This window comes from Sceloporus occidentalis, unplaced genomic scaffold, assembly GCF_023333645.1.
Source record: "Sceloporus occidentalis isolate IW3139 unplaced genomic scaffold, rSceOcc1.0.p SCAF_57, whole genome shotgun sequence".
Classification (NCBI taxonomy): domain Eukaryota; kingdom Metazoa; phylum Chordata; class Lepidosauria; order Squamata; family Phrynosomatidae; genus Sceloporus; species Sceloporus occidentalis.
In genome coordinates, this window is record NW_028317037.1 from 5,093,661 (window position 1) to 5,119,311 (window position 25,651).

Genomic DNA, 25,651 nt, shown 5'->3' on the forward strand with positions numbered 1-25,651 from the left:
GCCTGCTGTGATGCTTTTAATAACTACTTTGCAGACAAGAGCCGATTTGGATGCTGGCCTTATGACAGAGGCGACAGGAGGGGTATCCAGCGATTCCACCTATACAATTATTCTGGATCAATTTGAGTCAGTTAGTTCAGAGGATGTGGACAAGCTCCTTGGGAGTATGAAAAAGCCGACTTGCTCTCTCGATCTTTGCCCGTCTTGGCTGGCCTTCCAGGGGGGAGATACCATCAAGATGCTGCTAAACATATAACTAATGCATCTTTGAGGGAACACTGTCTTCCATCTTGCCTCAAAGAGACGGTGGTTTAACCACTTCTAAAAAAGCCTTCCCTTGACCCCCTGGACAGAAACAATTACAAGCCAGTTTGGCTCTTACCATTCTTAGGCAAGGTAATCGAGAGGGCAGTTGCCATTCAACTCCAAGCAGTCTTGAAAGAAACGGATTTTCTAGATCTATTTCAAACCGGATTTAAGGCAGGTTACGGAGTTGAGAATGCCATGGTTGCCTTAATCGATGATCTCTGTCTGAGCATTGAAAGTTCTTTGAAAGGGGGAAGTGGGAACCTGCTGGTGCTCTTGGACCTCTCAGTGGCCTTCAATACTATTGACCACGGTATCCTTCTGGAACGCCTGGGAGTGTTGGGAATTGGGGCACTGCTTTCAAGTGGTTCCGGTCCTACATCTCTGGCAGATTCTATATGGTGTCGCTTGGGGGCAGTTGTTTGGCCAAGAGGGAGCTCAAGTCGGGTGTCCCTCAAGGCGCGATACAATCCCCTATGCTGTTGAACATTTACATGAAGCTGTTACGTGAAATCATCCGAAGACATGAGGCAGGATGTGATCAATATGCTGATGACACCCAAATTTATTGTTCTATGTCTCCGACTAATGCAGTGACTAAGGATAGCATCTCTACTCTGAATGCCTGTCTTAATGCGGTAATGGACTGGATGAGGGAAAACAAACTTCAGTTGAATCCAGGTGAAACGGAGGTACTTGTAATAGGGACCCCTAATCCGGGAATGGAGTTATGTCAGCCAGATCTGGATGGGGTCACACTTCCCCTGAAAGATTCTGTCCGCAGTTTGGGAGTGCTCCTGGATTCATCATTTCATCTGACAGCTCAGGTGGATGTGACGCTCAGGAGCAGTTGCTATCAGCTTTGGCTGATACGCCAACTGTGCTGCTTCCTGGAGTAGAGAGACCTTGAAACAGTAGTACATGCGTTGATCACCTCTCGGCTCGACTTCTGTAACACACTCTACATAGGGCTACCCTTGTGCCAAGTACAGAATATGGCAGCCAGGTCCACATTACAACGGTTCTTAAATCCCTCCATGGGCTGCCTATTCGTTTCCAGGCAAGATACAAGGTGTTGCTTTTAACCTTTAACGCCCTACATGACTTTGGTCCTGAGTACTTGTGGGAGAGCCTCCTCCCATACAATCCACCCTCAGACTCAGGTCCTCTGGGAAGAACCTGCTACAACCCAAGAAGACCAGACTTTCAGTGGTGACCCAGAGGTCCTTCTCTTCAGCTGCTCCCAGGCTCTGGAACGACCTCCGGATGAGATCCGTCATATTTGCACCTTGGAAGACTTTAGGGAGGCTATTAAGACGGATCTCTTCCAGCAGGCCTTTCCAGACTAGATTAGATCTATTGAGTTGCCTCCCCCAACCCCGATCCTTACCCTTGCCATCGTTACTGTTATGGAAATTGTTATTGATGTATATCGTTCCTTCCCTCCCCTCTCACATTCAGAAAATGACCCGTTTCTTGTCCAAAAAAACTTTTTTACTGTATTGTGTTTTGGATGTTTTAAATTTTCTTGCTTTTTAATAGCTTTTTTAAGGGTTGGTTAATGTTTTTATGATTGGGAGAAGGGTTGAGGTATTTGGAATTTTAATTGTATTTCTTATATTGTATGTTGTTTTATTATTGTAATCTGTGTAACTGTAATTCCTTTGAGAAAAGGAATAATAATAATAATAATAATAATAATAATAATAATAACAACTATTATTACATCCCTTCAAGTGGGTCTAAGGCACATTCAGTATGCTCTCAGAACCGGGGGGGGGGGGTGTTTTTGGAGTTGTGGATCTCTCTCTTGGTCCTCCTATGCAGAGTAGTTATGAAGGAAAAGGTAAGTATTTGAGCAGGGTGCCCAATCCGGATCCTGTGGGCCTCTAAGGAGTTCCCAGCTTGCCATGGGATTGCCAGAGTTTTGAGGTCCCTCCGTCTCCCTCCTCTTTGCTTTGGCCTAGATTTTGGCACTTTCCCCCAGTGCCCCCTCCCCCCAGAACTCCAGAGAAAAATTCTCCCCCGAAAAAATGTTGCTTCCAATGCTATTGAATCCTATTTTGTGTGATGCTTTCTCTTCCCAAAATGAGGCATCAGAAGGGAGGGTCTCTCCTCCGCCCCGCTTTCCAGGAGGGAGGGGGCTCTTCAAACCCCTTTTTACCTTTGGTTCCTCCTCCCCTCCATTGTCATGCCTCTCTTCAAGGGTCCCCCCTGCCCTCTCTTCTTATAATAACCCCCCAAGTACATGGGACTGAAGGAATCCTCCGAGGAGGGAGCAGGGAAGGAAAAAGGGAGAGGAGGCCTGGCAGGAACCCTACCTTTCTTTGGGGGAGAAGAGGGGCTTCCTTCCAGCTGGCGGCCTTTGCAGGAAAGGAAGGTATGTGTCAGGGGTTCAGCAGCCTCCCCTTCCTTCCCTACTTTCTTCCTTTGAGGAAACTGCAATGGAGCCCAAGGTGCAGAGCTGGACTCAGGCGGGAAAGGCAGGAACGGAAGGCTCTAGTTTGGAAATATAGCTCTCTCTGTGTATCTTGTATGTTTGTGTGTGTGTGTGTGTTTGCCTCTGCTGTTCTTATGGCTGGGAATGGAGCTGAGGATTGAGGAGAGAAGAAAGGGTCAGTTTTGGGCAAATTCAGAACTTCTGTGCATCAAAGAGTTGAAACAGCAAAGAACTTTATTGAGAACACATAGAAATTCAGTGTTTAAGCCAGAACTGCCCACTCTAAGCCAAACAATGCAATAAACGCCTAAAAATCTAAACCATCACCCTCTTCCAAACCTAGTCCTACCTCCAATTCCCACAGTCTATGCCCCACAGGTAACAAGGCCCCTTTTGCCATTCCCAGAATCTAGCCCTTTCTGTTAATACCTGCCCCCAAACTTTCTTGAGCCAACATCCAACACATTGCAAAAGCTATCTTTCCCATAACTCTTCTATACATCTGCAACAAATCCCAGCCCCCATCTACTTAAGCTATACCACAACTCACAATCCCCAGACAGATTTATAACCCAAAGCCATTATCTTTACTATTAGTAATGAAAACCTAATCTTAACAAAATATAACTTTAAAACATAAACAGACATATGGAAAGACAAACAAAATCACAACGGCCTGTTTCTTAGCACTGCTGGATTGAAAATATATTTTTTTGCATTCCTTACTGACAAAAAGAGTGTTAGTTCATATCTGGGATTTGAATGGCTTCTCTCCTGTGTGGACTCTCTGATGTGTCACTAGGTCTGACTTCGAAGAAAAACATTTCCCACAATGCTGGCATTTGTATGGCTTCTCTCCTGTGTGGACTCTCTGATGTTTCACTAGGACTGACTTCTGAGAAAAACATTTCCCACAATGCTGGCATTTGTATGGCTTCTCTCTTGTGTGGACTCTCTGATGTATCACTAGGACTGACTTCTGAGAGAAACATTTCCCACAATGCTGGCATTTGTATGGCTTCTCTCCTGTGTGGACTCTCTGATGTATCACTAGGACTGACTTCCGAGAAAAACATTTCCCACAATGCTGGCATTTGTATGGCTTCACTCTTGTGTGGACTCTCTGATGTGTCACTAGGTGTGACTTCTGAGAGAAACATTTCCCACAATGCTGGCATTTGTATGGCTTCTCTCCCGTGTGGACACTCCGATGTCTCACTAGGTCTGACTTAGAAGAAAAACATTTCCCACAATGCTGGCATTTGTATGGCTTCTCTCCTGTGTGGACACTCCGATGTCTCACTAGGTGTGGTTTCCAAGAAAAACATTTCCCACAATGCTGGCATTTGTATGGCTTCTTTCTTCTGTGGACTCTCTCATGACTGACAAATTCTTCTGTAAAGGAAGACAATCACAGACAAGACTGAATCTCAGTGTTAAGAGAGAAAAGTGTTACCCCAAAATTTAGCCCCATGTTCACCCTCCCCATTTGAGATTAAATTAATAAAGTTGGTGTAAGTGACCTGAGCATGACCCTGTTCTGGATGCCCCAAAATCCATATAATGATTGTCTCCTTACTCATGAGAACTACCAAATAAGAGATTGAAGGGGAACTGCCATGAAGAAATCAGTAGAAGCAGATAGTCAGGCAGTTGAAAACTATTCCATTAAATATATGTAAAACCATTTTAATTGAAAAGTGGCATCATTTCATGTGAGACTGCCATAGAGTGGTGAGTCAGAGCACATGGCATGATGCAAGCTAACTGCAGAGCATGCTTCATGCTGTGTGGCACCAGGAGATGACTCACAACTAATACAGTATACAGCTCACATCCAGATTGATGTGGGTTGAAGTTGGATGTAGAAGAGATTGTGAAGTGGTTGGAAGTCGGAGAGGGGAGCTGGTAAACATTTGTTTTATATTGCAACTCAAGACTTGGAAGAAATCAACTGTGTCTCAGTTATTTTTAAGTGTGGGAAATGGTTATTTTGTTGTTGTTTTATGCATTGATATTGTGTTTTAATATGTTATACTGTTTAATACTGTCTTAAGGGGGGGAGGGATAAAGTGTTTTTAATTGTCATATTTTATATTTTACTGTTGTTAACCGCCCGGGGATTGGTTTGCCAGAGGGCGGTATACAAATAAATATTATTATTATTATTAGTGCATTGCCAATGCCTATATCTGGAGATTTGTTTCTGTACTCTGTTATGTTAATGTTGAGCTCTGGGAGTGTAGTCTTCAGACTGTGCTATACATTGGCTTTGAATGGGACCAGAATTCAGAGCCAAGAAGGACCTAAGATCCGGTGTGACAATCCTGTTTGGCTGAAGTATTTCCAGCAAGCAGCCATTGCATTTATTTCAGTTTCAGAGAATTTTTCCCCACCCAGGAAACATCGTAAAGCAATTTAAACCTTTTTGAATGCTTGGTTTCTGCCTCCAAGCAACAATTTCAGTCTAAATGTCAGCCCAACTGGCTGTTCATCAGCGTCAGTCCAGTTGCAGACAGACACTCCATTGGTTTACATTGCTAAAGACCTCAGTACCCTCGCCAGCCCCACTTGCCATTGGAGTTACTGACTTCTCTCCCCTTTGTAGACCCTCATCAATATCCATCTAGGTAATGTATTACCATTAGCAAAGCCTTACACTATTCATCACTCCCACCTTTGTTACCCAGTTCTTGTGTGTGTGCGTGAACACCTATATGTGTATATATGTGTGTATGTGTGCATTTTACTTTTCCTCTAAATAAAACATAAAATTTGAAATTCCTCTGGCATTCTGTGTGCTTTCAGGCCTGGTATAGTTGGGATGAATCCTGAGGTCACTGTTGCCTCAATCTCTCCTTTGAGCTAAGTATGAAATTCCCCTAAAAACATAGCACTTGCGGGTGTCCTCCCCAGACTCCAGCATTTCGAGTGACAAAGGGCCTCTGCAATCAAGCACAGAGCTAAGCAAGCTCAGGTTGGAAAAGAAATGTCAGGGATTTGAAGGGTAAAAACAGCACACAGGGAAATGTTTGATGTGTATGTGTTTGGCCATGAGCATTCAGCAGAGTGGCAAGGCTGATCAGCACAGCTGAAGCTCATTGTGTCAAGGACACTTCAGTGCCCAAGTACACGTAGCCATGGATGATGAAACATGTGTCTGGATTGCAGAGGAGACACATGGCATGGCTACACACCTGAACTCACTGGGTTTGGGAGACCACATGGTCTGGAGACTATATAAGCCCAGGGGTTGCAAGTGTGTGGTGTGGGTTTGAAGTAGGAGTTGGATTGGTATGTTGTGGAGTTTGAGAGATCTAGTTTTGTATTATAGCACTGTTAATAAAGGACACTTTGGGGACTTTTGTTTCTCTGGTGGTTTATCAGAAGAAGCTGCTGTGTGTCCCTGGAGGTTCCTGCATTGCTGCAGTTCCTGGAAGACATCCAGTTGCTGTCATCCCAATTGGACTTTGGAGCCACGCTTCAGCTTCTGGAAATTGCCAGCTCTGCTACAAGGATCTGATTTAACCCCAGGACTTGTTTGAGTTGCTGACAGTGGTTGTTGGACCCCAGCAGTTGCACTGACAAGAAACATGAGAGAAAAAGTAGTTTTTCTATTACCCTTTCCTCTCTTCATAGACATTGCTCATAATTGCTAAATGGAACCCTTCATATGTATGAAAACAAGGGCCTAATTTCAAGTTCAGTTCTTAAGTTCAGTGCTTTACATGAGGCTACCTTTGTACCAAGTTCGGAAGCTTCAGTTAGTTCAAAACGCGGCACCAGATTGGTCACCGGAACATCTAGGTTAGACCATATAACACTAGTTCTGAAATCTCTACATTGGCTGCCAATTACTTCCGGGCACAATACAAAGTGTTGGTTATTACCTTTAAGGCACTACATGACTTGGGCCTGAACTACTTGAGGGAATTCCTCTCCCTACACAATCCACTCCGCACTTTCAGAACATCTGGGAAGAATCTATTAGATTACCCAAAGGTAAGGCTAAGAACAACTTCTCACAGAGCGTATATATCCATGGCTCCCAAGTTATGGAACAACATTCGGGAGGAGATCCGTTTTATCGGCCTCTGAGGGAGAGAGAAGGCTGGCCCAGTACCATCAGGGACTAGCCTGAAGAAAGAGGCTCCTCCTCCCTAACTGTCATCGTTCGGCCTCTGAGGGAGAGAGAAGGCTGGCCCAGTTCCATCAGGGACTAGCCTGAAGAAAGAGGCTCCTCCTCCCTAACTGTCATATTCCGGCCTCTGAGAGAGAGAGAAGGTTGGCCCAGTTCCATCAGGGACTAGCCTGAAGAAAGAGGCTCCTCCCTCCCCAACTGTCATCGTTCGGCATCTGAGGGAGAGGGAAGGCTGGCCCAGTTCCATCAGGGACTAGCCTGAAGAAAGAGGCTCCTCCCTCCCTAACTGTCATATTCCTGCCTCTGAGAGAGAGAGAAGGTTGGCCCAGTTCCATCAGGGACTAGCCTGAAGAAAGAGGCTCCTCCTCCCTAACTGTCATCGTTCGGCCTCTGAGGGAGAGAGCAGGCTGGACCAGTACCATCAAGGACTAGCCTGAAGAAAGAGGCTCCTCCTCCCTAACTGTCATCGTTCGGCCTCTGAGGGAGAGAGAAGGCTGGCCCAGTTCCATCAGGGGCTAGCCTGAAGAAAGAGGCTCCTCCCTCCCTAACTGTCATCTTCCGGCCTCTTAGGGAGAGAGAAGGTTGGCCCAGTACCATCAGGGACTAGCCTGAAGAAAGAGGCTCCTCCCTCCCTAACTGTCATCTTCCGGCATCTGAGGGAGAGGGAAGGCTGGCCCAGTACCATCAGGGACTAGCCTGAAGAAAGAGGCTCCTCCTCCCTAACTGTCATATTCCGGCCTCTGAGAGAGAGAGAAGGTTGGCCCAGTTCCATCAGGGACTAGCCTGAAGAAAGAGGCTCCTCCCTCCCCAACTGTCATCGTTCGGCCTCTGAGGGAGAGAGAAGGCTGGCCCAGTTCCATCAGGGACTAGCCTGAAGAAAGAGGCTCCTCCTCCCTAACTGTCATATTCCGGCCTCTGAGAGAGAGAGAAGGTTGGCCCAGTTCCATCAGGGACTAGCCTGAAGAAAGAGGCTCCTCCCTCCCCAACTGTCATCGTTCGGCATCTGAGGGAGAGGGAAGGCTGGCCCAGTTCCATCAGGGACTAGCCTGAAGAAAGAGGCTCCTCCCTCCCTAACTGTCATATTCCTGCCTCTGAGAGAGAGAGAAGGTTGGCCCAGTTCCATCAGGGACTAGCCTGAAGAAAGAGGCTCCTCCTCCCTAACTGTCATCATTCGGCCTCTGAGGGAGAGAGCAGGCTGGACCAGTACCATCAAGGACTAGCCTGAAGAAAGAGGCTCCTCCTCCCTAACTGTCATCGTTCGGCCTCTGAGGGAGAGAGAAGGCTGGCCCAGTTCCATCAGGGGCTAGCCTGAAGAAAGAGGCTCCTCCCTCCCTAACTGTCATCTTCCGGCCTCTTAGGGAGAGAGAAGGTTGGCCCAGTACCATAAGAGGCTCCTCCCTCCCTAACTGTCATCTTCCGGCCTCTGAGGGAGAGAGAAGGTTGGCCCAGTTCCATCAGGGACTAGCCTGAAGAAAGAGGCTCCTCCCGCCTAAGTGTCATCGTTCGGCCTCTGAGGGAGAGAGCAGGCTGGCCCAGTACCATCAGGGACTAGCCTGAAGAAAGAGGAATGCAGAAGGAAAGCAAGTTATTCTCTCTCTGGGAGAGAAAAGGCTGGCCCAGTTCCATCAGGGGCTAGCCTGAAGAAAGAGGCTCCTCCCTCCCCAACTGTCATCGTTCGGCATCTGAGGGAGTGGGAAGGCTGGCCCAGTTCCATCAGGGACTAGCCTGAAGAAAGAGGCTCCTCCCTGCCTAACTGTCATATTCCGGCCTCTGAGAGAGAGAGAAGGTTGGCCCAGTTCCATCAGGGACTAGCCTGAAGAAAGAGGCTCCTCCTCCCTAACTGTCATCGTTCGGCCTCTGAGGGAGAGAGAAGGCTGGCACAGTACCATCAGGGACTAGCCTGAAGAAAGAGGCTCCTCCTCCCTAACTGTCATTGTTCGGCCTCTGAGGGAGAGAGTAGGCTGGCCCAGTATCATCAGGGACTATCCTGAAGAAAGAGGCTCCTCCTCCCTAACTGTCATCGTTCGGCCTCTGAGGGAGAGAGAAGGCTGGCACAGTACCATCAGGGACTAGCCTGAAAAAAGAGGCTCCTCCTCCCTAACTGTCATTGTTCGGCCTCTGAGGGAGAGAGTAGGCTGGCCCAGTTCCATCAGGGACTAGCCTGAAGAAAGAGGCTCCTCCTCCCTAACTGTCATCGTTCGGCCTCTGAGGGAGAGAGCAGGCTGGACCAGTACCATCAAGGACTAGCCTGAAGAAAGAGGCTCCTCCTCCCTAACTGTCATCGTTCGGCCTCTGAGGGAGAGAGAAGGCTGGCCCAGTTCCATCAGGGGCTAGCCTGAAGAAAGAGGCTCCTCCCTCCCTAACTGTCATCTTCCGGCCTCTTAGGGAGAGAGAAGGTTGGCCCAGTACCATAAGAAGCTCCTCCCTCCCTAACTGTCATCTTCCGGCCTCTGAGGGAGAGAGAAGGTTGGCCCAGTTCCATCAGGGACTAGCCTGAAGAAAGAGGCTCCTCCCGCCTAACTGTCATCGTTCGGCCTCTGAGGGAGAGAGAAGGCTGGCCCAGTACCATCAGGAACTAGCCTGAAGAAAGAGGCGCCTCCCCCCTAACTGTCATCTTCTGGCCTCTGAGGGAGAGAGCAGGCTGGCCCAGTTCCATCAGGGACTAGCCTGAAGAAAGAGGCTCCTCCCTCCCTAACTGTCATATTCCTGCCTCTGAGAGAGAGAGAAGGTTGGCCCAGTTCCATCAGGGACTAGCCTGAAGAAAGAGGCTCCTCCTCCCTAACTGTCATCGTTCGGCCTCTGAGGGAGAGAGCAGGCTGGACCAGTACCATCAAGGACTAGCCTGAAGAAAGAGGCTCCTCCTCCCTAACTGTCATCGTTCGGCCTCTGAGGGAGAGAGAAGGCTGGCCCAGTTCCATCAGGGGCTAGCCTGAAGAAAGAGGCTCCTCCCTCCCTAACTGTCATCTTCCGGCCTCTTAGGGAGAGAGAAGGTTGGCCCAGTACCATCAGGGACTAGCCTGAAGAAAGAGGCTCCTCCCTCCCTAACTGTCATCTTCCGGCATCTGAGGGAGAGGGAAGGCTGGCCCAGTACCATCAGGGACTAGCCTGAAGAAAGAGGCTCCTCCTCCCTAACTGTCATATTCCGGCCTCTGAGAGAGAGAGAAGGTTGGCCCAGTTCCATCAGGGACTAGCCTGAAGAAAGAGGCTCCTCCCTCCCCAACTGTCATCGTTCGGCATCTGAGGGAGAGGGAAGGCTGGCCCAGTTCCATCAGGGACTAGCCTGAAGAAAGAGGCTCCTCCCTCCCTAACTGTCATATTCCTGCCTCTGAGAGAGAGAGAAGGTTGGCCCAGTTCCATCAGGGACTAGCCTGAAGAAAGAGGCTCCTCCCTCCCCAACTGTCATCGTTCGGCCTCTGAGGGAGAGAGAAGGCTGGCCCAGTTCCATCAGGGACTAGCCTGAAGAAAGAGGCTCCTCCTCCCTAACTGTCATATTCCGGCCTCTGAGAGAGAGAGAAGGTTGGCCCAGTTCCATCAGGGACTAGCCTGAAGAAAGAGGCTCCTCCCTCCCCAACTGTCATCGTTCGGCATCTGAGGGAGAGGGAAGGCTGGCCCAGTTCCATCAGGGACTAGCCTGAAGAAAGAGGCTCCTCCCTCCCTAACTGTCATATTCCTGCCTCTGAGAGAGAGAGAAGGTTGGCCCAGTTCCATCAGGGACTAGCCTGAAGAAAGAGGCTCCTCCTCCCTAACTGTCATCATTCGGCCTCTGAGGGAGAGAGCAGGCTGGACCAGTACCATCAAGGACTAGCCTGAAGAAAGAGGCTCCTCCTCCCTAACTGTCATCGTTCGGCCTCTGAGGGAGAGAGAAGGCTGGCCCAGTTCCATCAGGGGCTAGCCTGAAGAAAGAGGCTCCTCCCTCCCTAACTGTCATCTTCCGGCCTCTTAGGGAGAGAGAAGGTTGGCCCAGTACCATAAGAGGCTCCTCCCTCCCTAACTGTCATCTTCCGGCCTCTGAGGGAGAGAGAAGGTTGGCCCAGTTCCATCAGGGACTAGCCTGAAGAAAGAGGCTCCTCCCGCCTAAGTGTCATCGTTCGGCCTCTGAGGGAGAGAGCAGGCTGGCCCAGTACCATCAGGGACTAGCCTGAAGAAAGAGGAATGCAGAAGGAAAGCAAGTTATTCTCTCTCTGGGAGAGAAAAGGCTGGCCCAGTTCCATCAGGGGCTAGCCTGAAGAAAGAGGCTCCTCCCTCCCCAACTGTCATCGTTCGGCATCTGAGGGAGTGGGAAGGCTGGCCCAGTTCCATCAGGGACAAGCCTGAAGAAAGAGGCTCCTCCCTGCCTAACTGTCATATTCCGGCCTCTGAGAGAGAGAGAAGGTTGGCCCAGTTCCATCAGGGACTAGCCTGAAGAAAGAGGCTCCTCCTCCCTAACTGTCATCGTTCGGCCTCTGAGGGAGAGAGAAGGCTGGCACAGTACCATCAGGGACTAGCCTGAAGAAAGAGGCTCCTCCTCCCTAACTGTCATTGTTCGGCCTCTGAGGGAGAGAGTAGGCTGGCCCAGTATCATCAGGGACTATCCTGAAGAAAGAGGCTCCTCCTCCCTAACTGTCATCGTTCGGCCTCTGAGGGAGAGAGAAGGCTGGCACAGTACCATCAGGGACTAGCCTGAAAAAAGAGGCTCCTCCTCCCTAACTGTCATTGTTCGGCCTCTGAGGGAGAGAGTAGGCTGGCCCAGTTCCATCAGGGACTAGCCTGAAGAAAGAGGCTCCTCCTCCCTAACTGTCATCGTTCGGCCTCTGAGGGAGAGAGCAGGCTGGACCAGTACCATCAAGGACTAGCCTGAAGAAAGAGGCTCCTCCTCCCTAACTGTCATCGTTCGGCCTCTGAGGGAGAGAGAAGGCTGGCCCAGTTCCATCAGGGGCTAGCCTGAAGAAAGAGGCTCCTCCCTCCCTAACTGTCATCTTCCGGCCTCTTAGGGAGAGAGAAGGTTGGCCCAGTACCATAAGAAGCTCCTCCCTCCCTAACTGTCATCTTCCGGCCTCTGAGGGAGAGAGAAGGTTGGCCCAGTTCCATCAGGGACTAGCCTGAAGAAAGAGGCTCCTCCCGCCTAACTGTCATCGTTCGGCCTCTGAGGGAGAGAGCAGGCTGGCCCAGTACCATCAGGAACTAGCCTGAAGAAAGAGGCCCCTCCCCCCTAACTGTCATCTTCTGGCCTCTGAGGGAGAGAGCAGGCTGGCCCAGTACCATCAGGGACTAGCCTGAAGAAAGAGGCTCCTCCTCTCTAACTGTCATCGTTCGGCCTCTGAGAGAGAGAGAAGGTTGGCCCAGTTCCATCAGGGGCTAGCCTGAAGAAAGAGGCTCCTCCTCCCTAACTGTCATCGTTCGGCCTCTGAGGGAGAGAGAAGGCTGGCACAGTACCATCAGGGACTAGCCTGAAGAAAGAGGCTCCTCCTCCCTAACTGTCATTGTTCGGCCTCTGAGGGAGAGAGTAGGCTGGCCCAGTATCATCAGGGAATAGCCTGAAGAAAGAGGCTCCTCCTCCCTAACTATCATCGTTCGGCCTCTGAGGGAGAGAGCAGGCTGGCCCAGTACCATCAGGGACTAGCCTGAAGAAAGAGGCTTCTCCTCCCTAACTGTCATCTTCTAGCCTCTGAGGGAGAGAGCAGGCTGGCCCAGTACCATCAGGGACTAGGCTGAAGAAAGAGGCTCCTGCTCCCTAAATGTCGTCTTCCGGCCTCTGAGGGAGAGAGTAGGCTGGCCCAGTTCCATCAGGGACTAGCCTGAAAAAAGAGGCTCCTCCTCCCTAACTGTCATCGTTCGGCCTCTGAGGGAGAGAGCAGGCTGGACCAGTACCATCAAGGACTAGCCTGAAGAAAGAGGCTCCTCCTCCCTAACTGTCATCGTTCGGCCTCTGAGGGAGAGAGAAGGCTGGCCCAGTTCCATCAGGGACTAGCCTGAAGAAAGAGGCTCCTCCTCCCTAACTGTCATCGTTCTGCCTCTGAGGGAGAGAGAAGGCTGGCCCAGTTCCATCAGGGGCTAGCCTGAAGAAAGAGGCTCCTCCCTCCCTAACTGTCATCTTCCGGCCTCTTAGGGAGAGAGAAGGTTGGCCCAGTACCATCAGGGACTAGCCTGAAGAAAGAGGCTCCTCCTCCCTAACTGTCATCGTTCGGCCTCTGAGGGAGAGAGAAGGCTGGCCCAGTTCCATCAGGGACTAGCCTGAAGAAAGAGGCTCCTCCTCCCTAACTGTCATCGTTCGGCCTCTGAGGGAGAGAGCAGGCTGGACCAGTACCATCAAGGACTAGCCTGAAGAAAGAGGCTCCTCCTCCCTAACTGTCATCGTTCGGCCTCTGAGGGAGAGAGAAGGCTGGCCCAGTTCCATCAGGGACTAGCCTGAAGAAAGAGGCTCCTCCTCCCTAACTGTCATCTTCCAGCCTCTGAGGGAGAGAGAAGGCTGGCCCAGTTCCATCAGGGACTAGCCTGAAGAAAGAGGCTCCTCCTCCCTAACTGTCATCGTTCGGCCTCTGGGGGAGAGAGAAGGCTGGCCCAGTACCATCAGGGTCTAGCCTGAAGAAAGAGGCTCCTCCCCCCCCTAACTGTCAACTTCCGGCCTCTGAGGGAGAGAGAAGGCTGGCCCAGTTCCATCAGGGGCTAGTCTAAAGAAAAAGGCTCCTCCTCCATAACTCTCATCCTTCGGCCTATGAGGGCGAGAGTAGGCTTGCCCACCTCCATCAGGGCTAGCCTGAAGAAGAAGAGCCCTCCCTCTGGTCCATCTGCCTTGGTCCAGGCCTCAGAGGGAGAGAAGAGTGCTGGACCTGATCCCCTCCCTCCCTCACCATTCCCTTCTCCTTTTGTGTGGTGTCTTTTAGATTGTAAGCCTGAGGGCAGGGAACTGTCTATTATCTCCTCTGTTGTAAACCGCTCGGATTCCCAGTGATTGGGCGGTATATAAATAAAACCTATTATTATTATTTCAAGAAAGCACTTAAGACGGATCTCTTCCGGCAGGCTTACCCACCCGACCTCTTGTAAAGAACTTAAGGGAAAATCCCATTTCTGATCGCAATTGTGCATTTTCAACGATGTTTTTATTTGTCCCGAAATGAGTATTTAGCTACTTGTTTTTTACTGTGTGTAAATTGGATGCTATTGTTGTTCTGTGGCTATTTTACAGTTGTAATACCACCTCGCTCCATTGAGAGAGGTGGCAAATACAAATAAAACTTATTATTATTATCTGTCAGGTTGGTGGCTGCCTCCCAATCCCCAAGGCCCCTTTTCTGGCTCTTCCCAAAGGTCCCTTCCTGTCCACACAGAGCTAGGCAATCCTGGCTTTGCGCCTGCCATCCCCGCCTGGCTCCCAGAGACCTAGAATCATAGAATCATAGAATCATAGAGGTGGATGAGACCACAAGGGCCATCCAATCCAACCCCATTCTGCTATGCAGGAATCAAAGCATCCCCAACCGATGGCCATCCAGTCTCTGTTTAATGACCTCTAAAGAAGGAGACTCCACCAAAATCTCTGAGGGAGTTTGTTCCACTGTCAAACAGCCCTTACTGTCAGAAAATTCCACCTAATGGTTAGATGGAATCTCTTTTCCTGCATTTGGCATCCATTGTTCCATGTTCTAGTCTCTGGAGCAGCAGAAAAAACACTTGCTCCCTCATCAATATGAAATCACTTCAAGTATTTAAACACAGCTTTCATATCATGTCTTAATTTTCTCTTCTTCAGGTGAAACATCTCTAGCTCCCTAAGTTGTTCTTCATAGGACATGGCTTCCAGACCCTTCACCATTTTGGTCGCCCTCCTTTGGACATGCTCCATGTTCTCCACATCCTTTTTAAATTACAGTGCCCAGAACTGGACACAAGCATTGAGACTGTCCCATTGTGACTTCAGTCTGATGCTCCTTGCCTGAAGCATTGAGACTGTCCCATTGTGACTTCAGTCTGGTGCTCCTTGCCTGAAGCATTGAGACTGTCCCATTGTGACTTCAGTCTGATGCTCTTTGGCTGAAGCATTGAGACTGTCCCATTGTGGCTTCAGTCTGATGCTCTTTGCCTGAAGCATTGAGACTGTCCCATTGTGGCTTCAGTGTGATGCTCTTTGCCTGAAGCTTTGAGACTGTCCCATTGCAGTTTCCAAATCCTTCATCATTTTAGTCACCCTCCTTTGGATGTGCTTCAGTTTCTCAACATCCTTTTTGAATTGTGGCACCCAGAACTGGACACAGTATTCCAGGGGGGCCTGACCAGAGCAGAATACAGTGGCACTATTACTTCCCTTGATCTAGACACTATATTTCTATTGATCTAGCGTAAAATCGCATTGGCCTTTTTAGCTAACGCATTGCACTGTTGACTCATGTTCAATTTGTGGTCTACTTGGACTCCCAATGAAACGTAGTTTCATTCAGTCAGGTGTTCAACAGTGGAACAAACTCCCTAGGAGTATAGTAGAGTCTCCTTCCTTAGAGGTTTTTAAACAGAGGCTGGATGGCCATCTGTTAGCGATGCTTTGATCTGGATTTCCTGCATGGCAGGGGGTTGGACTGGAATGCCCTTGCGGACCTTCCAACTCTATGATTCTATGATCCTTACCAACTACTTAAAACTACTAGCATTTAAACAACTAACAATCTCCCCCTAAACCCCAATACCATTCTGCATGAACCACAGAAGCTGGTTCTGATAATTGGCAGTTTACAATGGGGTATTTAGAAACCTTTTAAAGTGGAGAGCAATAGTGCCTCACTAAACTATAAATTCAAATATTCTACAGGATGTTGCGATCACAATTAAACTATGCTTGAAAGGGATCTAGTACTCCTAGGTCAACAGTGTGATGTGGCAGCTAAAAAAGCCAATGTGACTCTAGGCTGCATCAATATGAGTATAGTTTCTAGATCAATGGAAGTAATAGTGCCATTATATTCAGATTTGATCAGGCCTCACTTGGAACAATCCTGTGTCCAGTTCTCGGCTCCACAATTCAAAAAGGATGTTGACAAGTTGGAACATGCCCAGAGCAGGACAGCCAAAGTGGTGAAGGATCTGGAAACCATCAAGCCCTATGAGGAGCGGCTTGGAGAGCAGGGTATGTTTACCCTGGAGAAAAGAAAATTAACAGCGGAGTTGATATCCATGTTTAAATATTGGAAAGGGTCGTATTGAGGATGGAGCAAGCTTGCTTTCTGCTGCTACACAGAAAAGGAGACACCACAATGGATGCAAGTCACAGAGAAAGAGGTTCCTCCTAAACATTAGGAGGAACTTTGGGACAGTAAGAGCTCTTCGAAAGTGGAATATACTCCCTTAGAGTTTGGTGGAGTCCTCTTCTTTGGAGGTCTTTAAACAGAGGCTGAATGGTGCTTGGAATGTGTATTCCTGCATGGCAGAAGTGGGTTGAACTGGATGGCCCTTGTGGTCTATTCCAACTCTGTGATTCTATAAAGCTAGTGGATTCCGGTTCCTTACCCACAGAGGCCACATTCTCATAATTCTCCATCATTATGTAATTGTACGTAAGTCTCTGTTTCTTCGTCAACAGTTTCCATTCGTCCTCAGTGAAATATACTGCCACATCCGCAAAGGTCACCTGCAACAGAAAATAGCCATCATCCACAGAGTGACTAAGCAAAAGGGGAAGAAAGCACATGTTGCATCCAAATATTCTTTGATCACTTCAGAATTCAGTCCAGGAAATAAACTTTAAATGCTGTCCGCAAGAAAAAAGCCACTGCCTTTGAGATCCAGTTTGTCTCGAATCTTTTCAATACAATATACAGTATAATACACAATATAATTTAGGCCATGGCTGGGATATAGATGATGGATTAGGATACTGACTATCCCGACATGTATAGTACATTTAGCCACCAAAAATTATGGTGCATTTAGATATTTCTTGCCACATTTCAGAGGCAAACACATCATTTTTAATAACAGTTCTGGGGAGAACTCTGGGCTTGAGGGCCACTGGGCCCACTCCATATTTAGATACAGAGATGTTCTCCCATAGTCCCCAACATTTCACAGATTGCAAAAGCAGGACACATGTGGACAAGCAACCCCGAAGCCAGTGAGGATGGCCAAAGTTCTTTATGAGGAAGATTACACATGCTAGGAAGGGCCCAGCAGTTTGCTTTTGCCTTAGCCTCCTGGGAAGGGCCATAATCCTATCTCCTTCTTTCCTCTCCTATCCCCACATTTGAGTTAATGGAGTGCAAACTCAAATGCACTCAGGAACTGAAGTGAGCTGGAGTTGGACCTAGTTGCCTCACAATACAGCAGCTTATGAACTGTCTCTCCCTGCCTGGCTTTGTTTCAGCCGTTAGAAAGTCAAAGGGATAGAGCAAGACTAACGAAAACATTGCTGTTTTTGCAGGTAGTTGCCAAGGCAGGAGGGAACAGATTATGAATAGAAGAAGAATAGAAAAAATATTAAAGTCTTTAAGACAAAGAAAGAGGAGAAAAGGGAAAACACAGCCTACTCGGAGCAAGACAGGAAAAAGACTGAGGGATCATGGTGGGGGTTGCACCCTCTGGTGGCGACTCCTTCAAGTCTGTTTTTCCTGCCATTTTGGAGCAAGAGATGGAATCAACCCATATTATAGGATATTCCCACCTACACTGCTGGAAAAGGGGGGAAATGGTAGGAGGAGAGAGCAACCAGGACATTTTTAAAAGCCCCTAAAAAAGTGGGGTGACAGAGGATTAACCAGGACTGTCTCTGCCAAACTCAGACAGTATTTTATGTGCTTCCTTTCATAAATTGGCCCAGCAGTGACACAGATGAAGTTAATAGGATAGTGACTCACCAAAGAGTTGTTGTAGCTGGGCAGCCTCTTTCGGTTGGAGCCCAGTTCCCTCCGCTTGGCCTCTCTGTCGGCCATCAGGTGGGCAGGGGGTCCTGGTGGGCCTGCACTTGGTCACTTTCAGAAAGAGAGGCCCCAAAGCCGTGTACAAGGAGGCCGAGATGGAGTTCCTGTGAAAAGGGACCAGGGTTAGGATTGGCTTGGCAAGAAGCCCTGCAGCACTCTAAAACACAGAGAACAGCATCCTGCTGGTGACATACGCAGGTGACATATGCCTCCTTTGGGCCGATGCAGACATGGGCATCCCGTTCCTCCCTCTGCACCAACCAAAGCCCCTTGGACCTACCATAGATTCACTGCAGCTCCCCTACACAACAGATACTCCATGGCTTCTTAGAGTGGAGGGGAATTAGGGGATGTGGATTTGGAGAGGGCCTTGGTTATGTCCCCATAACTAGATGTGAAATGAGTGCATCATTTGCTGAAACTTCCAGACCTCCCCAGTGGCCCTCATTTTGCTTCTGTCTACATAAACACAGCTGTATGCTTCTCCAATACTTCACACCCAACACTCTCACCAGGCATGGAATGTTCTCACAGGATGGCTTCCACAACTCAATGGGAGGACATGTGTCACTGAATGGCCAGTTGTAGCCTCATTCCACCGGAGACAAAACTGGAGCATAGACGGTTCTGTTGGGTCAGCCTTTCTGGCCTGGTGGCCTCTCATTCTCCCAGTGGCCTAACCAGTTGCCCTCCATCCCCCAGGGAGGCCCCTGGTCAAGCAGAGCAGGAAAGGAGCGTTCTCTTCTTTGGTTGCCCCCCTCCCATGGGATCCAGCCCTCCTCCCAGGATCGGGGAGCACCAGAGGATTGAGCTGATGGCAAGAGAGCACCCAATTGCCATGGCAGCCTTCTGTATGCAGAGAAGTCATAATTCTGAGAGTGCCTCTGCCCATGTGACCATAAGTGACTGGTGAGTCAATCTATAGATAAATCCAACTGATTCAGTGATTCTCTTCTGATCAGGACTAAGAATAGGATAGGAAACAGGCTAGGATTTAGACCTGCATGTGGCTAGAACAAGAAATTCCCAAGCAAAAATGGACCGGTAACAGTGTGGAAAATAGGCACTCTCCACATAGAATCATAGAATTGTAGAGCTGGAGGAGACTACAAAGACCACCCAGTCCAACCCCTTGCCATGCAGGAAATCTCAATCAAAGCATCCCTGACAGATGGCCCCCTCCCCATTTAGACACTGGTGAAAATAATTATTTCATTTTTGCAAATGAGACTATTTCTCTAAGCTTAACTGCTGTGTTTGTCTATGTCAGTCATAGCAGGAGCAAGAGGTGTGCACCTCCTCCCTCTGCTTGTTAAAGCCATACAGAAATTGAGACATGTACATTTGTATGCATTGATTCTGTATGGACTTATTTTCAAAATCACATTCATCTTAACTTCTCCTTTTATATTTTTTAAAAGCATGCACACCTCTGAATGTGTTGCACTTATACATGGCAAATCTATAAATGTATAGGTTTATACGTGGAGATTACTCCCTTGATTATGCTCATTTTTGGGGCATGAAAATGTAAGTAAATTCATTATATAAACCCAGTGAAACAAATACCTCACAAAACTCTAGTAAACACCACATACACACACAGTCCCCACACAAAGGACTCACTGGCACACTGTGTGTCTGGGGTCTGGAAATCTCACTTCCACCTTCTGGGCAGACAGTGCTGCCACAGACTGAATTTGGGGCTTTATGCCTGCAAAGCATGGGCTCACTCTCTCAGCTGCAACCCTTCCATACAATCCTGGACTGAAACATTTAAACAAAGGTCCTCTTTCAGCTCCAGGAATAAAGGCCTACCTTCAGTACAAAGACCCAGATTCCTGCAGCCCCAGAAAGGCCTCTTCTGTAGTCCTTTATGGCCGGAGCTTCCCTGGGTCAGAGGCCGTCTCCTCAGCCGTAGAGAAGGGTTGCTCTGAGTGCGAAGGAGGAGGAGGTCCACAAGGCTGAGGGAGGGAAGGCAATGGGGAAAGGTCAGTGCCAATGGCCATGGAGGGCAGAAGGTGACAATGCCTAGGAAACTCCTCTGAGTCACAGCCATTCTAGGAATGAGTGGCAGGAGTGAGTCCAGGGGGCTGAGGGGTCTCCTTTCCCAAAGGGGGAGGCAAGGACCGGTGGGACCCTCCCCTGCTAGGGCCCAAAGGGAGGGTCTCTTTTCCCCCTCTCTCTCCCAGCCCACAAAGCCCAGCCTCCCCACTGGCCCTGAGTCCCTGCCTCCCCTTCCTCAGACCCCACAGGCCCCTTCCTTCCTTCGCCCTAAAATCACCCAAAATGGAGGGCCAGAGGCACAAAGGGACACACTGCCTTCCTTTTCGCCCAAGGAGCCTGGCCTCCTTCTTGCTCTGGAGCCTCAGGGAGAGAAAGAGAAGCCTCTGTTCAACTGAGGCCTCAGAGAAGGTTCTGGAATATCATTCTCCACAGTCACAAGCAGCACAAAATGGCCACTGGAACACAAAATGGCTGCCAGAACACAAAATGGCAGCCTCTGTCTCAGCGCTTGGCAGTTTGAAGCCTTCAGGGAACCCAAAAGGGAGGATGAAAGGGTCTCAAAGTCAGGACCCCAAACAGGATTTCTGATCCTAGAGAAAGGTTTTCCTGATGGCACCCGATGGCTGTGAGAACACAAAAAGGACTTCCAAACATTAACAACACCTAAACATTTTCCTGATGCTAATGAAAGGAGGAACCAATCAATAGTGAAAGCTATTAATATTGATATCAAGCGTGCCCATCGTCCACAACCCAGCTCAGGTCTTGACCGCTCAGGGAGGCTAGTCCAGCTGCAGGTTGCCCTCCGTCTGTCCTCCTTTCCTTCTGCATTTCTCCTCTTTTCCCCAGCATCAGCCCCTTTCCCAAGAAGGCTGCATGCACACTATAGAAATAAGGCACTTTGACACCGCTTTAACAGCTCGGTGCTATGGAATCCTGGGATTTTACCTTTGGGACATTTAGCCTTTTCTGCCAGAGAGCTCTGATGCCACAACAAACTACAAATCCCAGGATTCCACAGAATGGAACCAGGAGAGTTAAAGCACATTCGAACTGGATTATTTCTGTAGTGCAGATACAGCCTGTCAGTTGTAAAAGGATAGAAGCACCCAAGTTGAATTATTATCCTGCAAAAAATGGTTATGCTTTTTTAAACTATAAACAGTTTGATTTTCTGTCTTATCCTTATTCTTCTTATTGTTGTTTGTTTGTATTATCATTCTTGGTAATATGAGATGGTCTGGTCTGCCACTTTCCTTCTTGCCTGAAAATCTATTAATAAGGAAACTGGGGAGACTTTTAAAACCTCTCAAAGGAGCTACTTGTGGCCTTTTTGGGGGACAAGCCTCCTCTTGTGAAGAAGAAGAATAAGGCTTGTATTAAAACTATCCTCCCATTTCTGATCCCTTTTAAAACCCATGTTCCCCAGAAGGAGCAGAGCTGTGTAATAAGAAAACCCTCTCAAAAAAGAGACACAAAAGCCACACAAAGAGACACACTTCCTTCCTTTTGGCCCAAGGAGCCTGGCCTCCTTCTGACTCTGGAGCCTCAGGAGAGAAAGAGAAGCCTCTGTTCAACTGAAGCTCAGAGAAGGTTCTGGAACATTATTTCCCACAGTCACAAGCAGCACAAAATGGCCGCTGGAACACAAAATGGCCGTTGGAGCACAAAAAGGTTGCCAAAACACAAAATGGCCACTGGAACAAAAATGGCTGCCAAAACACAAAATGCCTGCCTCTTCCTCAGCACTTGGCAGTTGTCAGTTTGAGGCCTTCAGGGAGAGAGAGAGACTGAGGGGAAGAGAGGAAGGAGGCTGTGGAGGGAGGGGTGCCTTGGGAGATAGAGAGCCTTCCTGAGATATTCAGGGTTCGCTTCCTAATAAAGGGGTTTCGGGCAAACTGGATCTGAAAGGCAGTAGTAGCCTTTTCTCTTGCCAATGGGTTTTGCAATGTATTTCCTGAACTGGATCTCCCAACATCCACATGGCCAGAAAGAGGAGGGGCCCTGCCCTGCAGTAAGGCCCCTCCACTCTCTCTGAACCGAGAACTACAACTCCCACGTCTTCTTGATCCGAAACATTGGCAATATCTTCCTTCCTTCCTTTCTTTCTCCCTAGCTGGGTTGTGAGGTGTGATTAAGCCCTGTAAGTGGTGTTACTCCTCTTGTTGTCGTTGTGTACCTCCAAGTTGTTTCTCATTTATGGCAACCCTAAGAGAAGTCTTTTGCATGCTTTTAATAATAATAATAATAATAATAATAATAATAATGTTTTATACCCCTCTATTCAGCTAAAAAGCTTTCAAAGTGTCTTACAAATTGTTAATTAGACATTTAGACATTATGACAACCCTAAGGGAAGTCCTTCACAGGATTTTCTTGGCAATATTTGTTCAGAAGTGGTTTTGCAAGTGCCTCCTTCTGAGGCTGAGAGAGTGTGTCTTCTTGCCTAAGGTCACTCAGTGGGTTTCTGTGGCCAAGAGGGCATTCGAACCCTGGGCTCTAGGGTCATAGTCTAATGCTCCAGCCACTAAACCACACTGTCTCTTTCTTGAGGCTTTGTAGTTTTTTGTGGAGTGGCTCCAAGTCATTGCCGACTTCTGGGGAGCCTCTCCTGGGGTTTCCTTGGCAAGAGTTGTTTAGAGGAGGTTTACCATTGCCTTCCCTGAGGCTGAAAGAGTGTGGCTTCTTGCCGAAGGGACCCAGCTGGTTTCATGGAGGAGTGGGGCACAGGACCCTGGCCTTCAGAGTTGTAACCCAACACTCAAACCACTGCACCACACTGCCTCCCATCCCCATGTACAACCTGGGAAATGATTGCACACTTTTCTCTGTTCTTCATGTGTGTCTTCAAGTCGTTTCCAACTTATGGTGAACCTAAGGCAATCTTATCATGGGGTTTCTTTTCCAGATTTCTTCAGACAGGAGTTGCCATTGCCATCCTCTGAGGCTGAGAGAGTGTGACTTGCCAAGGGTCACCTAAGTCCAAAACACACTGCAGTAATAAACCAATCTGAGACCGCTTTAACTGCGCTGGCTCAGTGCTAAGGAATTCTGGGAAATGTAGTTTTGTGAGACATTTAGCCTTCTCTGTCAGAGAGCTCTGGTGCCACAATAAACTCCAGTTCCCAGGATTCCCTAGCACTGGGCCTGGGCAGTTAAAGCGCTCTCAAACTGGACTATTGCTGCCGTGTCTTTTGGACCTTACTTGGCTGCAAACTGTCCATAGCCTGCAATGCATCTCCTAATTCTGTTGGCAGTCCCTCCCTCCCAACACTTTCTCATTTCCCCCCAAAACCAGCACAAAGCTGGCAGATGGAAAGAGGTTTTAAAGCAGCATTTAAATCTGCACTATTTGTTTTTAAAAGACTAAATGTCCCAAATGCTATTATCAGTTTTGTAGCTATTATTACAGAAAGACGTAGAGTGCAAACTCCTCAAGTACCTTTATTTTCTGGAGTGAGATGGGCTTTTCCAACTGACTCGCTGTGATGATCTCCGGTGGTCCAAGCAGCCAAACTGCGGCCCTGTAATAATAATAACAACAACAACAATAACAACAATAATAATAATATACCCCTCTCTTCAGCCAAAAGGCTATCAGAGTGGCTTACAAATTGTTAATTAGACATCTAGACATTATGGCTCTTAGCCCAGCAGACTCTTACATTCCTGAAATCACGCTGCCAGCACCCAGTGAATTATAAAAGGGTTTCCCTTAACCTACACTGGGACCAGTTAAGGAACCTTATTTCTACTTCTTTACTGATCTTCCCAAGCATCAACTGAGCCAAGACATGTGTAAAAGAAGCGTCGAGTAGTAGATACTCCAAGGAGGTACTTATTATAGATAACGAAATATAACTGAAATATAAGCCATACAAGATATTAAGAATCTTGGAGGTACAATATCTGTAAGTATATAATGTTCAATTCATATAAGCTATTAAAGAAATAAATAGACCTAAATGTCCAATTCTGAGACTAACTTCCAAGATCCGCTCTTTAACTCTCTCTCTCGATCTCCAACCGACACAATTCCCCCAACTGTCTCTTGGTCTCTCAGGCCTTATATCTCCTTCTCACGGAAGCTTCCAGAAGAACCTTTATCTTGCTCTCTGATTGGTCAAGAGAGCCTTCCGTAGCAGTGATGTCATTCTGCATTTGCATAAACCTCCCTTTTCTGCCTGAAGAAGACCTCCATTGACTGGAGCCCAGTCATTGCACTTTCCCAAGGCAAGACTTCAAATTAAAAGCAAAAAGGCAAAACAAAACAAATGGAATGTTTTAACTTTGCTTTTTGTAAAAGGAATTTAAAAGGACAGATTTAGAAGGAGATAATTGAATAAAGGAACAGCTGTGTAAAAAAGTGGAAATAAGGAGGATGCAAGGAGCAACTGAGTAGCGAAGAGGAGGAAAGAGAGACTGAAAGCAAATAACTTGTTGCCAAAAAAAAGGGGGGGGGAAATCAAAGTGGACAATAAGAAAAACAAAATAATAATTAAAGAAGTTACAAAGTATAAATATTAGAGACTATTATAACATGTTTTGAGTGAGCTGCGTTGGGAGATGGCAACTTGAGTTGGGAAAAAGGGATCCTCACACCAATGAAGAGGGGAAATAAAACAAAAGGGAAAAGCCAAAATAAAATTAAGGGAATGAGAGAACTTTGGCTTGGAAAAGAAATTTAAATGGACTGAGTGAGAGGGAGAAGATTGAATGACAAGACACAGCTGTGCAACAAACCAGAAATGAGGAGGGTGTAAAGAACAACAGTGTGGCAACGGGGAGGAAAGAGAGACTGAATGTAAAATAATCTGCAGCCCCAAAATTAAAGTTGATAAAAGGGAAGCAAAACAAGAATTAACGAAGTTCTAAAGTATAAACATTAGAGACTATTGTAATTAAGACTGAATGGATTGAGTTGGGGAAAGGAACAGAATAAAGTTGTGGATAAGACGAAGAAAGGAATGCCTCATTGAGAGGGATAGAAGGACAAGCAAGGTGTGGAAAGTGGAGAGAAAAAGTAGTACGTGGAAAAGACAAAGAGTCAAGGATAAGAAGGACTTATTACAGAGATAAGAAAGAACAACAACAACGAGAAGAAGATATAAAAATAGATAAAGAGGACATAAAGGAGGGGGGAAATGTCCTATAAGGGGAAATTAAGATCTCAAGGACAGACGGGTAGACAAGGAGCTTCAGGCTTAAGGGAGGAAATAATGGAGGATACTCAGACAGATATAAATGTTATGATATTACAGGAACTGAGACAATATAAAAAAGATTTTAAGTCTGAAATTAGAGAAGAGATGAAGGAAGAATTGAAAGATATTAGGGAAGAGATTAGGACAGACATACAGAAGGAAATGGGGGGCATATCAAAAAAGATAGACAAATTGACAAAAGAGCTTTCAGGAATTAGGACAGAGGTGGAAGATTTAACAATAAAAACAAAGGATTTAGATAAAAAACAGAATGGATAATAAAAGAACAACAGATTGAAAATCAATTTATGAATCAACAAGATAGTAAAGCAAGGGAACGTTGTGCTAAGTTAAGAGGGATTCCGGAAGTACAAAATGAACATCTTTTAGAAAGAATGATCCCAATTCTAGCCCAATATTTGGACATATCTCAAGAAATGATGGAACTTCAGATAGAAAAAATATACAGGATTAATTCGGTAACAGCGAGAGAGAGGAACATTCCTAGAGACATAGCAATCTGGTTTACAAATGGAAGATTACGAGAAAAATTATGTCAGCGAAGTTATGTAAACAGCTTAGTGGTGGATGATAGGGAAATAAAAATTTTTAGGGATCTCTCCCCCCAGACTTTGAGGAAAAGACAGGAATATAACTTTCTCACTGAAGTATT

General features: G+C 47.5%; 1 protein-coding gene across 1 annotated transcript in view; it reads right to left on the reverse strand.

The window, feature by feature from the left end:
• Nucleotides 1-23,292, reverse strand: part of LOC149287748 (uncharacterized) — a 792,175-nt gene extending 768,883 nt beyond the window's left edge. The window contains exon 1 of the mRNA XM_089492616.1: nucleotides 23,217-23,292. The gene's annotated coding sequence lies outside the window, so the exon portion shown is untranslated. The remainder of the gene's footprint in view (nucleotides 1-23,216) is intronic.
• Nucleotides 23,293-25,651: the final 2,359 nt, after the last annotated feature.